At 36.1% G+C, this 10,410-nt stretch overlaps 1 long non-coding RNA gene across 1 annotated transcript; it reads left to right on the forward strand.

Moving 5' to 3' along the window:
• The first annotated feature begins 2,833 nt into the window (after nt 1–2,833).
• LOC132623470 (uncharacterized) lies at nt 2,834–9,974 on the forward strand. Its single transcript, XR_009576246.1, has 2 exons — nt 2,834–2,980; nt 9,712–9,974. It is a non-coding gene; the product is annotated as an uncharacterized LOC132623470 (long non-coding RNA).
• The last annotated feature ends 436 nt before the right edge of the window (nt 9,975–10,410 follow it).

Here is a 10,410-nt window from a genome sequence, read left to right on the forward strand (position 1 = left end):
CTAAGAATTCTTGGATAGGTAACTTCTTCGGAGTATTCCTTGACTTGATGCCTAAGGTGGGGAATGGCTTCAAATGCCCAAGCCTAGAAAAAAAAATGCCATCAAAAATCAAAATAATGATTGAAATTAAAAAAAAAGGTAAAACATTAAAGAAAATTTACCATGAAAGCCCAAGGGAAGCCATATAGGTTTTGTGTCTTCCCCGTTGGCTTCAAATCCTTCATCAAATACTCAACAGTCAAGCTAAAGCTTTGAAAACCCCAGGCATAGTTGTTGAAGACATCATAGTCCCCAGCAAGTTTAATCAATCCAAGTGGTATGTTGTAGTTTACGTCTCTTGCCCAAAGAACACTGTGCACAAACCAAACTAAGCACAGTGCCTCCTTGTGCTTTTTTGAGAAAGTTTTGGACTCCAAGTTTTGCAACAATTTCTTTTGAATGTAGCTCTTTCCCACTAAGTTTACCAAAGAGACATCATTCTTAGCTTTGGAACCCTTTGCTTTCTTGGCTGCCTTGGGCGTCCGGGCTGGCTTGGTTAATACAACAGTAGGAAGAGGCTCACAAGGATAACATCTCAATCCGGTAACTATGGCAAACTCCTTCATGCCAAAGCAAACCGGCATGCCACAGTAATTGATCCAAATCTCATCCTTTCTATCACAAATAATCTTACGCTTCAAAAGCTCATAAACCATTGTCATTTGAAATCGGGCACCGGTATCTTCAGGAAAATCTAAATAGAGCCCAAAACAGCTAGCCCTAAAGAAATTCTCCAACTCCTGCTGCTAGAGAATGCCCCTGAAGGTGTCAAAGCCCTTGCCCATGGTTGATCTAACCACAAAATCACCGGACAAATCCTTATTTCCATTCAGCGGCATCGTCACGCCGTACTTTTCAATGCTGAAACTCTTGACGACCTCCTCAATCGAAGGTCTAATGGGATCTGTGGCAATACTAGAAGACTCAACAAGATTGACATTCACATTATGTTTCCTTTTTCTTCTTAACTCGACCAAGGTCTGATCTGTTGATTCTTCTTCTTCTTCATTACCATTTTCAGTTTCTGCATCTTCTTCACCTCCTTCATCCTCTTCAGCTCCTTCATCCCCTTCATCTCCTTCTTCTTCATCTCTTTCAGCATTTTCTTCATCTCCTTCAGCAGATTTTTCATCATCTTTTTCACTTTCTTCTCTAGTTTCTTCACTTTGTTCATTTTTATCACTTTCTTCTTCATGCCCAACAGAGGTTTCGTGGGTTTCCTCTCTTTCTGAAGCCCCAGTTTCACTAACTCTTTCCTCATTTGTTGATTGACAAATAACAGTCACAAGTTTTTCTAATGGTGTTTGCACCTTAGCTCTTTTACTACTTTATCCCTCAGTTGGTTTCTCTCCTTTTCTTTTAACTGGAGCCATTTTATCTACACACAGCAGATAGAAAAACAGTTTTAATTGGTTAGTGCAACATTCAAAGTAAAAAGGGAAAAGGAATATGTTGCAACAAGTAATCAGTTGTTGCAACAGATTAAGAATATGTTGCAACAAAATACGAAGTTGTTGCAACAACTTATTACTTGTTGCAACAGAATCTTAATATGTTGGAAATAGAAAAACAGTAGCAACAGCTTAGCAACTGTTTTGATTTTTTACAACAGCTTGTTAATGTGCTACAACAACTGCTTCAGTTGCTGCAAAAACCTCAACAATTGTTTTGATTTTATCCAGCAGCTGTTGGATAAAATCAAAACTTTTTCTAAACCATAGCATGACGGCAACAACAACAACAAAAACATCTAAATTTAACTACAAAACATCTATATTTCACTACAAACACACAACCATCACAAATCTCACTCACAACTTAAACAAAATACACCAAATATGATTTATTTTAACCACGCAACCTCAGCAGATGTTTGCAACTGTCAAACAAGTGCTGAATTTGCTGTAACAGCAACAACAACAACAACAAAAACATCTAAATTTAACTACAAAACATCTATATTTCACTACAAACACACAACCATCACAAATCTCACTCACAACTTAAACAAAATACACCAAACCATGCAACCTCAGCAGATGTTTGCAACTGTCAAACAAGTGCTGAATTTGCTGCAATAGGTAACCTCAGTTGTTGGAAAACATCAACAAAATTGTAAGCCTTTTTTTCCGAAACAACAAGGAGAAGAAGAACAAAAACAGCACCAAAAACCATAATTTCACAACCACAACCACTATTTACAAACTCACAAACCCCAACAAGTGCAACAAATACACGAAACTACAACAAAACAAACAACATTCAAGAAAACCCATGCTCTTCTTCATCTTCTCTAACCAAAATCATCATTTTCACACTCTGATTTCAAAACCCTAACTTTTGAACCAAGTGAAAAAAAAAAATTTACCTGAGAATGAATAGAGAAGCAACAGCAATGGAGAGAGAGAAATGAGCAGTAGCAATGGAGAGAGAGGAACGAGCATCAACAATGGTGGTCGCCGGTTTTTTGCAGCAGCAACGGAGAGAGACAGAGACGAACTGGGAACGACTTTTTTTTTTTTTTGAAATAAAATGAACAAGTAATTGGGGTCGTGAGGGAAGTGGGTTGGAAGGAGTTTTGGTATAATGTGTGTGGGTTGGAAGAAGTTTTTGTATAATGTGTATGGGCTTTTATGTATTTTGTAAAAGATTATAAGTTTTAAAAATTATAATTCAATCTCAATTTTAGTTAATTACATTTTTAAGACAAGTTTGACCTTGGCTGATCAAACTTATCACCGTTTCTAATTATGAGACTTTTTTGTCACCATAAGTTGAATCTTCCAAGGTACTTTAATTTTCTCAAATTTCATGCTTCCTTGTACTTTAATTTTCTCAGAATTGAATATTTTGTGTGAACTTTGCCCTCATTTTCTTCGGTTCCCTCATTTAGCTGTGTCAAAGGCATCTCTATCACTCACTCTGGCATAGAAATCGACAGGTATGTCTTCAATTACAGTTATCCCTACAAATGGGTCTTTCATCTTCCCTATTTTTGGGTTTGTGTAATCTGTAATTTTGTGTATTTTCATCTTCCCTATTTGTGGGTCTTTCATAGCTTGTAATTCTGTTTTCGATGTTTTTTTGGTTACTATATGCTGGATTTGGCTTCTCTTTGTTTATTTTAGATTCTTTGAGAATTATGTTGAATCTGGAAATTTGGATAGATTTTCAGAATACATATATTTCCATTTGAGGGTTGAGATAACTCCGCATCTTTGTAGTTTGATGATACAGCTAGATTGTGTTAAAAAGTTGCAAAAATGCCTTGTGTATATATGAGCTTACTAGATGAGGTGGGGATTTTTTTGTTCTTTCTAATAAATAAGAAGCCGTTGTTTTTATCTCCGTAACTCAACAGATAATGAGCCTATCACTTTACCCTTCTCCACTTAAATGAGATAGACAGTTCAATCGGCTAATTCCATCATAATTTTGCTCTTTCTCTGTTATATGTTTTTTGGTTGAAATGTAATCCTCATAAAATCTTGAAGGCGTAATGGCTTTTATTTATGGAGCTGTTCTTTTGGTACTTTTGGGAAGCCACCGTCCTCCATGTGAAAGGTGAGGTGGTGTGCTTATTAATGTTTGCAGAAATTTGTCTCTAGACTTGCAAGCAATATTACCTAATATCTGAATGATAACCAAACCTCAAAGTAGGCCCTAGGTGTTAGGTGTAGTCTAAATCATATAATGAATGTACTTTAGGAAACCTTGGCTACAACAATAGCCTATCCAATTTGTAGAGGATTTTCAAATTAAATATGCTCAGTTTGCCATTATGTAGTCCAGTACACAGTTAAACTAAACATTCCTAGAGCTGACCCCGATAAATTTAGGATCGAGTAGTTGGTTGGTTGGCATAACCTGGAAATTACATCTTTTCTCTGTTAATAACAACCATTAGTGGAGTATGTCGTCTGCTTCTTAAGAATGATAATCACTGAGTCGCTTTTTTATTGATATAGTTCCATGTCCATGACCTGACAGTTTGGTATAGTGGATGAGTCAGGTTGAGTTTCATAGTAAATTGAGGATATATTGCTGAACTTGATGGATACAATTTTATTGACTCCTTTTCTTAACCAAAAATCCTCTAAAAAGATTATTTAATTAAAGCTTCAGCTTTAGAGCTTTTTTAGCTTGTCTCTGTTGGCTCACAGCCATAACGAGACATTCCAAGTTAGTCGATGCTGCTTATTTCTCAAATCGTCATTCTTTGCATCTTCAAGTTGTGTAGAAATCATGTTTTGGGGGTCCTTAAGAAACACTCTTGATTGAATTTAAGTTCAAATACTACATCTGAAAGTAGGTCGCAAAGCTTATTTTTTAGGTGTGGCTGAATCTGCACTAAGATTGTAATTCTATGTTGTACTCTAGTACACCAAGCTGCAGGTATTGTTCTTGTTTGGTGGTGTTTGAATATTGGATTAAAAGCATTGTGTAGCATCTGCAACTCTAAAATAGAGATGTCTCATTGTTGGAAAGACAATTGTTTGTGTGCCTTTGGAAATAAATATATTTCTTAGTATCACTTTCCTGCAGTTTGTTTGCCTCTCTACTTATGATATGCATATTTTTGTTCTTTTGGGCACTATTTTTCCTTCTCAAATCTAACCTGCTCATTCTAGTCCATATCAGATGACAGCCAATACAACTATGCCTAAATAATAGAAATTACTGCTACAGAATCATAATTGAGAGGGAAACATCATGTAGCATTCATCCAAGTTTACAAACCTCTCTGATTTTTGTTTCCATATTAGTGGATCAATAAGGAAATAGGAGATGGGAAGAGGGCGAACACATTCTTAATCTAAATAACTGCTTAAATGATAAAACATAAAGGAAGTAGTTTATTACCTCACTATATCCAGTTGCTTTAGGAAGGCAGATCAAAACTGAAAAAATGAAAAGTGACATCCAATTATATATGAAAATTCACCAAAAAAGCTCTGTTTTGTATTCTTCAGTAAGCCCGGTCAGTAACAAAATTGAATTATTGAAATTTTTAGGAGACTTATGGTAGATCAAAGTATTATTAGCATGGACTTTAAAATACATACAACAAATGTCTTAGTCATATATTAGTCTACAGAGCCATTATTTTTCAAGTCGTCATTCTCTGCACCTTCAAGTTGTGTAGAAATCATTATTTGGTTATGTATGTTCTCTGTTACAATTTATTATTTTTTTCATTTTTCTATTCTGTTCACTTATACTAATAGACAACTCAGTTTCTTTCTCATGAATTCTTATAGGTGATATTATTGCACACTAATTTAATTTTTTAATGGATAAATCTTGGATTGGAATGCCAAGGAACACACCAGAGTATGTGATTGGTTTGAATCAGTTTCTGAATTTTGCATTTAACGATGGAGCTATAGGAGATAAAATAAAATGTCCATATCCTAAATGTGGTTCTCGGAAGTGGTAGACCAGAAAAATAGTGTTTAATCATTTGATTGACAAGACATTTCCTCAAAATTATGTCACTTGGTTTATGCAAGGGGAAATGAATGTATTGCATAATTCTAGAGACAGAGAGGCCGCTCAAGATGCACCACCCATTGAAAATCCTGTAGAATTGTTGATTAATGAAGCATTCGGGGGCTTAAGGCATGAGGGTGTTGATGTAGGTCCGTCACAAGTGGTGGGAGAAGAAGAAACGTTACATGATATGCCTGCTTCAAATAACCAAGATTTTTTTTGAGTTGCTTAGAGATGGACGTCAAGAATTGTATGAAGGGTCCAAGTACTCAAAGTTGGAATTTTTATTAAAGCTTTATCACATAAAGTGTTTGTCTGGGTTACGCGACAAGGGAATGACTATGATACTAGATCTACTCAGAGATGCATTTAAATTTGCAAAGATTCCTGATTCTTTTTATGAGGCCAAGAAAACCATCAAGAAGTTGTGTCTTGATTATATCAAGATAGATGCTTGGCCAAATGATTGCATGTTGTATTGGGAAGATGACGTTAATGTAGAAATGTGCAAGTATTGTCACACTTCTAGATGGAAGCCCGAGAAGGAGAGCAATAAAGATCATGCGCCTACTACAAGTAAGAAACAAAAGAAGAAAAGGAAGAAGCCTGCAAAAATTTTGTGCTACTTTCCATTAAAACCAATATTACAAAGATTGTTCATGTGCTCTAAGATTGCAGAGCATATGAGCTGGCATGCGGAGGATGGTAACAAATATGGAACCATAAGACATCCTAGAGATGGTGAGGCATGGAAGAGGTTTGATACAACTTTTCCTGAATTTGCTTATGATCCTCAACATGTTTGACTAGGCCTAGCTAGTGATGGTTTCAATCCTTTTGGGACAATGAGTACTAATTGTAGCATTTGGCCTATGGTTTTGGTTCCATATAACCTTCCTTCTTGGTTGTGCATGAAGCAACCAAATTTCATCCTCTCAACGATCATTCCAGGTCCACGTACGGCAGGGAATAACATAGATGTATACCTACAACCCTTTATTAAGGAGTTGAATGAGTTGTGGAGTGAAGGTGTGGACACTTTTGATTCATCAAAGGATGAAATGTTTAGAATGCGAGCAGCCCTTATGTGGACAGTTAGCGATTTTCCTGGACTTGATATCTAACTATTTTCCTGGACTTGATATCTTATCTGGTTGGAACACACATACTGGTCTTGCATGCCCCTCTTGTAATTTTGACGCAGAACCTTGTCGACTTCATCATAGTAGAAAGTGGTGTTTTATTGGCCATCAACGGTTTTTGGGAAGAAATCATAAATTTAGAATGATGAGGCATCATTTTGATGGGAATGCCGAGGAGAGGACCCCTCCGAAGAAGTTATCAGGGTCAGACATTTTGCAACAAGTGAAAGATAGCAACGTCACATTTGGAAGACAAGCAGAATTGAATGATAAAAGGGAACGAAGTAGGAAAGGGACTGTTGGGGAAGGTGCAACTCAACAATGGAGAAAAAAAAGCATATTCTTCGATCTTCCATATTGGGAGTTTAACTCGTTGCGCCATAATTCAGATGATCCAATTGTAATATGATGTTCTTTTCCTATCCACTGTTGGGATATACCTAAAGCTTCAACTGTGTACAATCCTCAATGCCTACTAAAGGAAATCAAGTTTTTAGTTTAAAAAAAAAATGGAGACTTCTCTTTGTGTCAGTGAAGTCTGGTTTGTTGTGTAATAAATTGAAGCTGGATAAGAAACAAGCAAACAAAGAGTAAAAACAGAGTAGTACATCCTAGTTTGTTGTGTATTGAAATAACAGATAAGAGTTCCTAGTCCGGAGATCACTCACTAGAATTTAGATGTTAGCAATTTTTTTGGCAACTTTGTGTAGACGTTTCTTGTAATTATCCAGGGACTAGAAGTGTTTTTTAGGAAGTTCAAAACTTTATTTTTTGGGACTGATTAAAAAGGAAAGAGTATCGTATAAATTTGGACAGAGGGAGTAGTATTTATATGAAACTGATTGTAGCTAGTGTGAGAGATGAAAAAGAGGTTTAGTTACTTTTGAATGTGATTGATGCTTAATTTTCTACTATGTTTTATTTTCTACCGTATGAGCAGTTGGATAGGAAGTTTAAAACTTTATTTTTTTGGGACTGACTAAAAAGGAAAGAGTGTCGTATAAATTTGGACAGAGGGAGTAGTATATATATGAAACTGATTGTAGCTAGTGTGTGAGATGAAAAAGAGGTTTAGTTACTTTTGAATGTGATTGATGCTTAATTTTCTACTGTATGAGCAGTTTGGATTTCCTAATCAAACTTGAATAAAGAGTTGTGGTGTTTTTAACCAAAAAAAAAAAAAAAAGAGCTGTGGTGTTATCAGGATAGAAGTGGGTTCTGATTGATTTTTGAGGTAGTATGATATTTAACAATAGATGACTAGTTGATGAGAAAGATTCTAAGTGAGGAGCATCTGAAACATTTTGGATTGAAAAAGTTTGAGCGAGTTTTCAAGAAACTGCTCGAGTTTCAGCAAAAATGACTCTCCGGGGTCGTATTGATTGGTTGAAAGGCCTGGACACCATTTTAGGGAAAACCTCAGTAGACTACAGAAGTATACAGTTATCTTTTTTGGGATAGTGGGAGCATCAGAAAAGGCTGTCTTGGGAAATTTGGACATGATTCGGCCTTTTGTTGTTTGATAGAGTTTTCAGGCTTTACTACACTTACCTCCTGGTAGCCTAGTAGTTAAGATGCAGAAGACTTACCTTCTGGTAGCCTAGTAGTTAAGATGCTGAAGAGTTATACAAGGAGGTAAAATAGTTGGATTACTAGTGAACACTAACTAATTACCACTAAGAATGATGATAAGGTTCTTGAAGTGAAGAATGAGGAAGCTAGTATGATCTCTGAATCCTCAGAGGATTCACCATAACTTGGCTATTTATGCTGGCTGTTAACCCTCCGCGCCCCTCCTCCTTTTGAGACCGGCATTGCTATGCACATAGGCACAGTTACTATTTGTCAATAAACAACTCACAATAAAATTAGAAAATCAGCACATGTATCTTGCATATTTGGTTGGATAGGTATGCCAACTATATTTTATGGAGAGTTTTGTGCGACTCAATCAGAAGTGGATGCCAGCAGTAATGAAATTTCTTGCGAGAATATATGTTTTGCATTTGGATAGCAAATTAGTTGCGCGAGAGTCTTTGAATTTGTGGATACCAGAACCGGTCATATAGATTCTAAGTTTAGGTGGTAAATGATTGCATGGCCACTGTTGATGTTCTCAGTGCATTAGATAATCTGTACTGGCTCTCTGTTGGGTGTAACTTCTCCCAGCAATTACTTTTGCTGGTATTTCAATAAAGTTACTTTTTACCCAACCAAAGGGAAAAAAAGAAGATTCTAAATATTTTGGTGGTCTGTGTTGCTATGGTCAACAAACCCCTAACAACTGGAATACTTACTTTGGGTGGAAATTCCATTTCCACATCTATCTTATTTTTTTTTTTGATTAAGCACCGGGTGTCCGGGTCTCTTTGAGCCCCGACTAATCCCGGGGGTGCACAGGCCCTCGGCAAGGAGTTTCCCGCAAGTGCACCACGGGTAATTCAGGGTTTTACCCCAGTCCGATGGCCCTCAGAAATTGTTTGCACCCAGTGGGTTTCGAACTTGAGACCTTGAAAGGGAGCACCCCACATCTATCTTATATCTATGTTTAAATTGATATTTTTTTATTAATTCGAAGCTTGTTCTTATGCAGCTTCAATTTTTGTACAATTTTGTGTTGTAGTATTATTTTGATTTGCATTGAGTTCGTTATCTCTATGTTTTGGTTTCCTGCTTTATAGTGCGCTTTAAACAAAGCTAGGTTTGGATCTAGTTGTATTTGGAGCTGAAGTTTTAGAACGTGATAAGCTATTTGTTCAATCCTACTCTATTTTTGTGTTTTTATGCATGTTCAAATTATGTACGATTTTGTGTAGTTGTATTATTTTAGTTGCATTGAGTTTGTTATCGCTATTTTTTTGGTTTTCTGTGTGGTTAATTGTGCGCTTTGAACAAAGCTAGATGTTCTCCTTAGTTCGAACTTCGAACTAAGGATCTAGTGAGATTTAGATGAATTAGTGGATTAGAGTTTCAGAATTTAATCATATGGATTTTGATCAGCTAATTACACTCTGTTTCTATGTTTTTCATTATGCAGCCAAGTGATGCGGCTAGTGGATCCCTTTCACCCATGGACGCTAGAAGATCATGCGGTGATAGTAATCCTAGTGACAACCGTTGATTTCATTGTATTGTATGGTAGGAACAAATGTTAGAATGTTGGAGTGAATGTATTGTGTTTAAACTTAGTTTTTGAGTCTGATGATGCTACTTAAATTTTTAGTTTAAAAAACTAATGGTACTTTATGATAACATTTGTGATTTTACGATATGTTATCGATATCTCTTAAAGTTTTAAAATGTTTTTTTGCTTTGATTATGATTTACAGCTTAATTAGTGATTTTGTGATCTATATATAAATTAAAGAACTTAATGAATTGCTGGGGTTATGTGACGGTCAGGACCTTTAAATATAAGCTCTTTTTTTTTTTAAAAAAAGTAAAAATTATATTGCGCAGGTTCTAAACCGCCGCAATTCGTAATTAAGAATTATTTTTAAAAGATTAAATTTTAGAGTTACGGGGGTCAACTGTCGTAAATAATCTCCGCTACTTAGTTCTGGCGGTCAGCAAAAAATCGCTGCTAATTGATTGGGACAACTGTTATTGTGGGGGTTTTGGTAACCGCCGCAACAACACATTGCGAGGGTTTCAAACCGCTGCAAACCTTAAAAATAACCCCCGCAATTTAAGCGTTTTTTTTGTAGTGATTGTTATCTTAAATTAGCATTCGCTT

This window comes from Lycium barbarum, chromosome 12 (assembly GCF_019175385.1).
Source record: "Lycium barbarum isolate Lr01 chromosome 12, ASM1917538v2, whole genome shotgun sequence".
Taxonomy (NCBI): Eukaryota; Viridiplantae; Streptophyta; class Magnoliopsida; order Solanales; family Solanaceae; genus Lycium; species Lycium barbarum.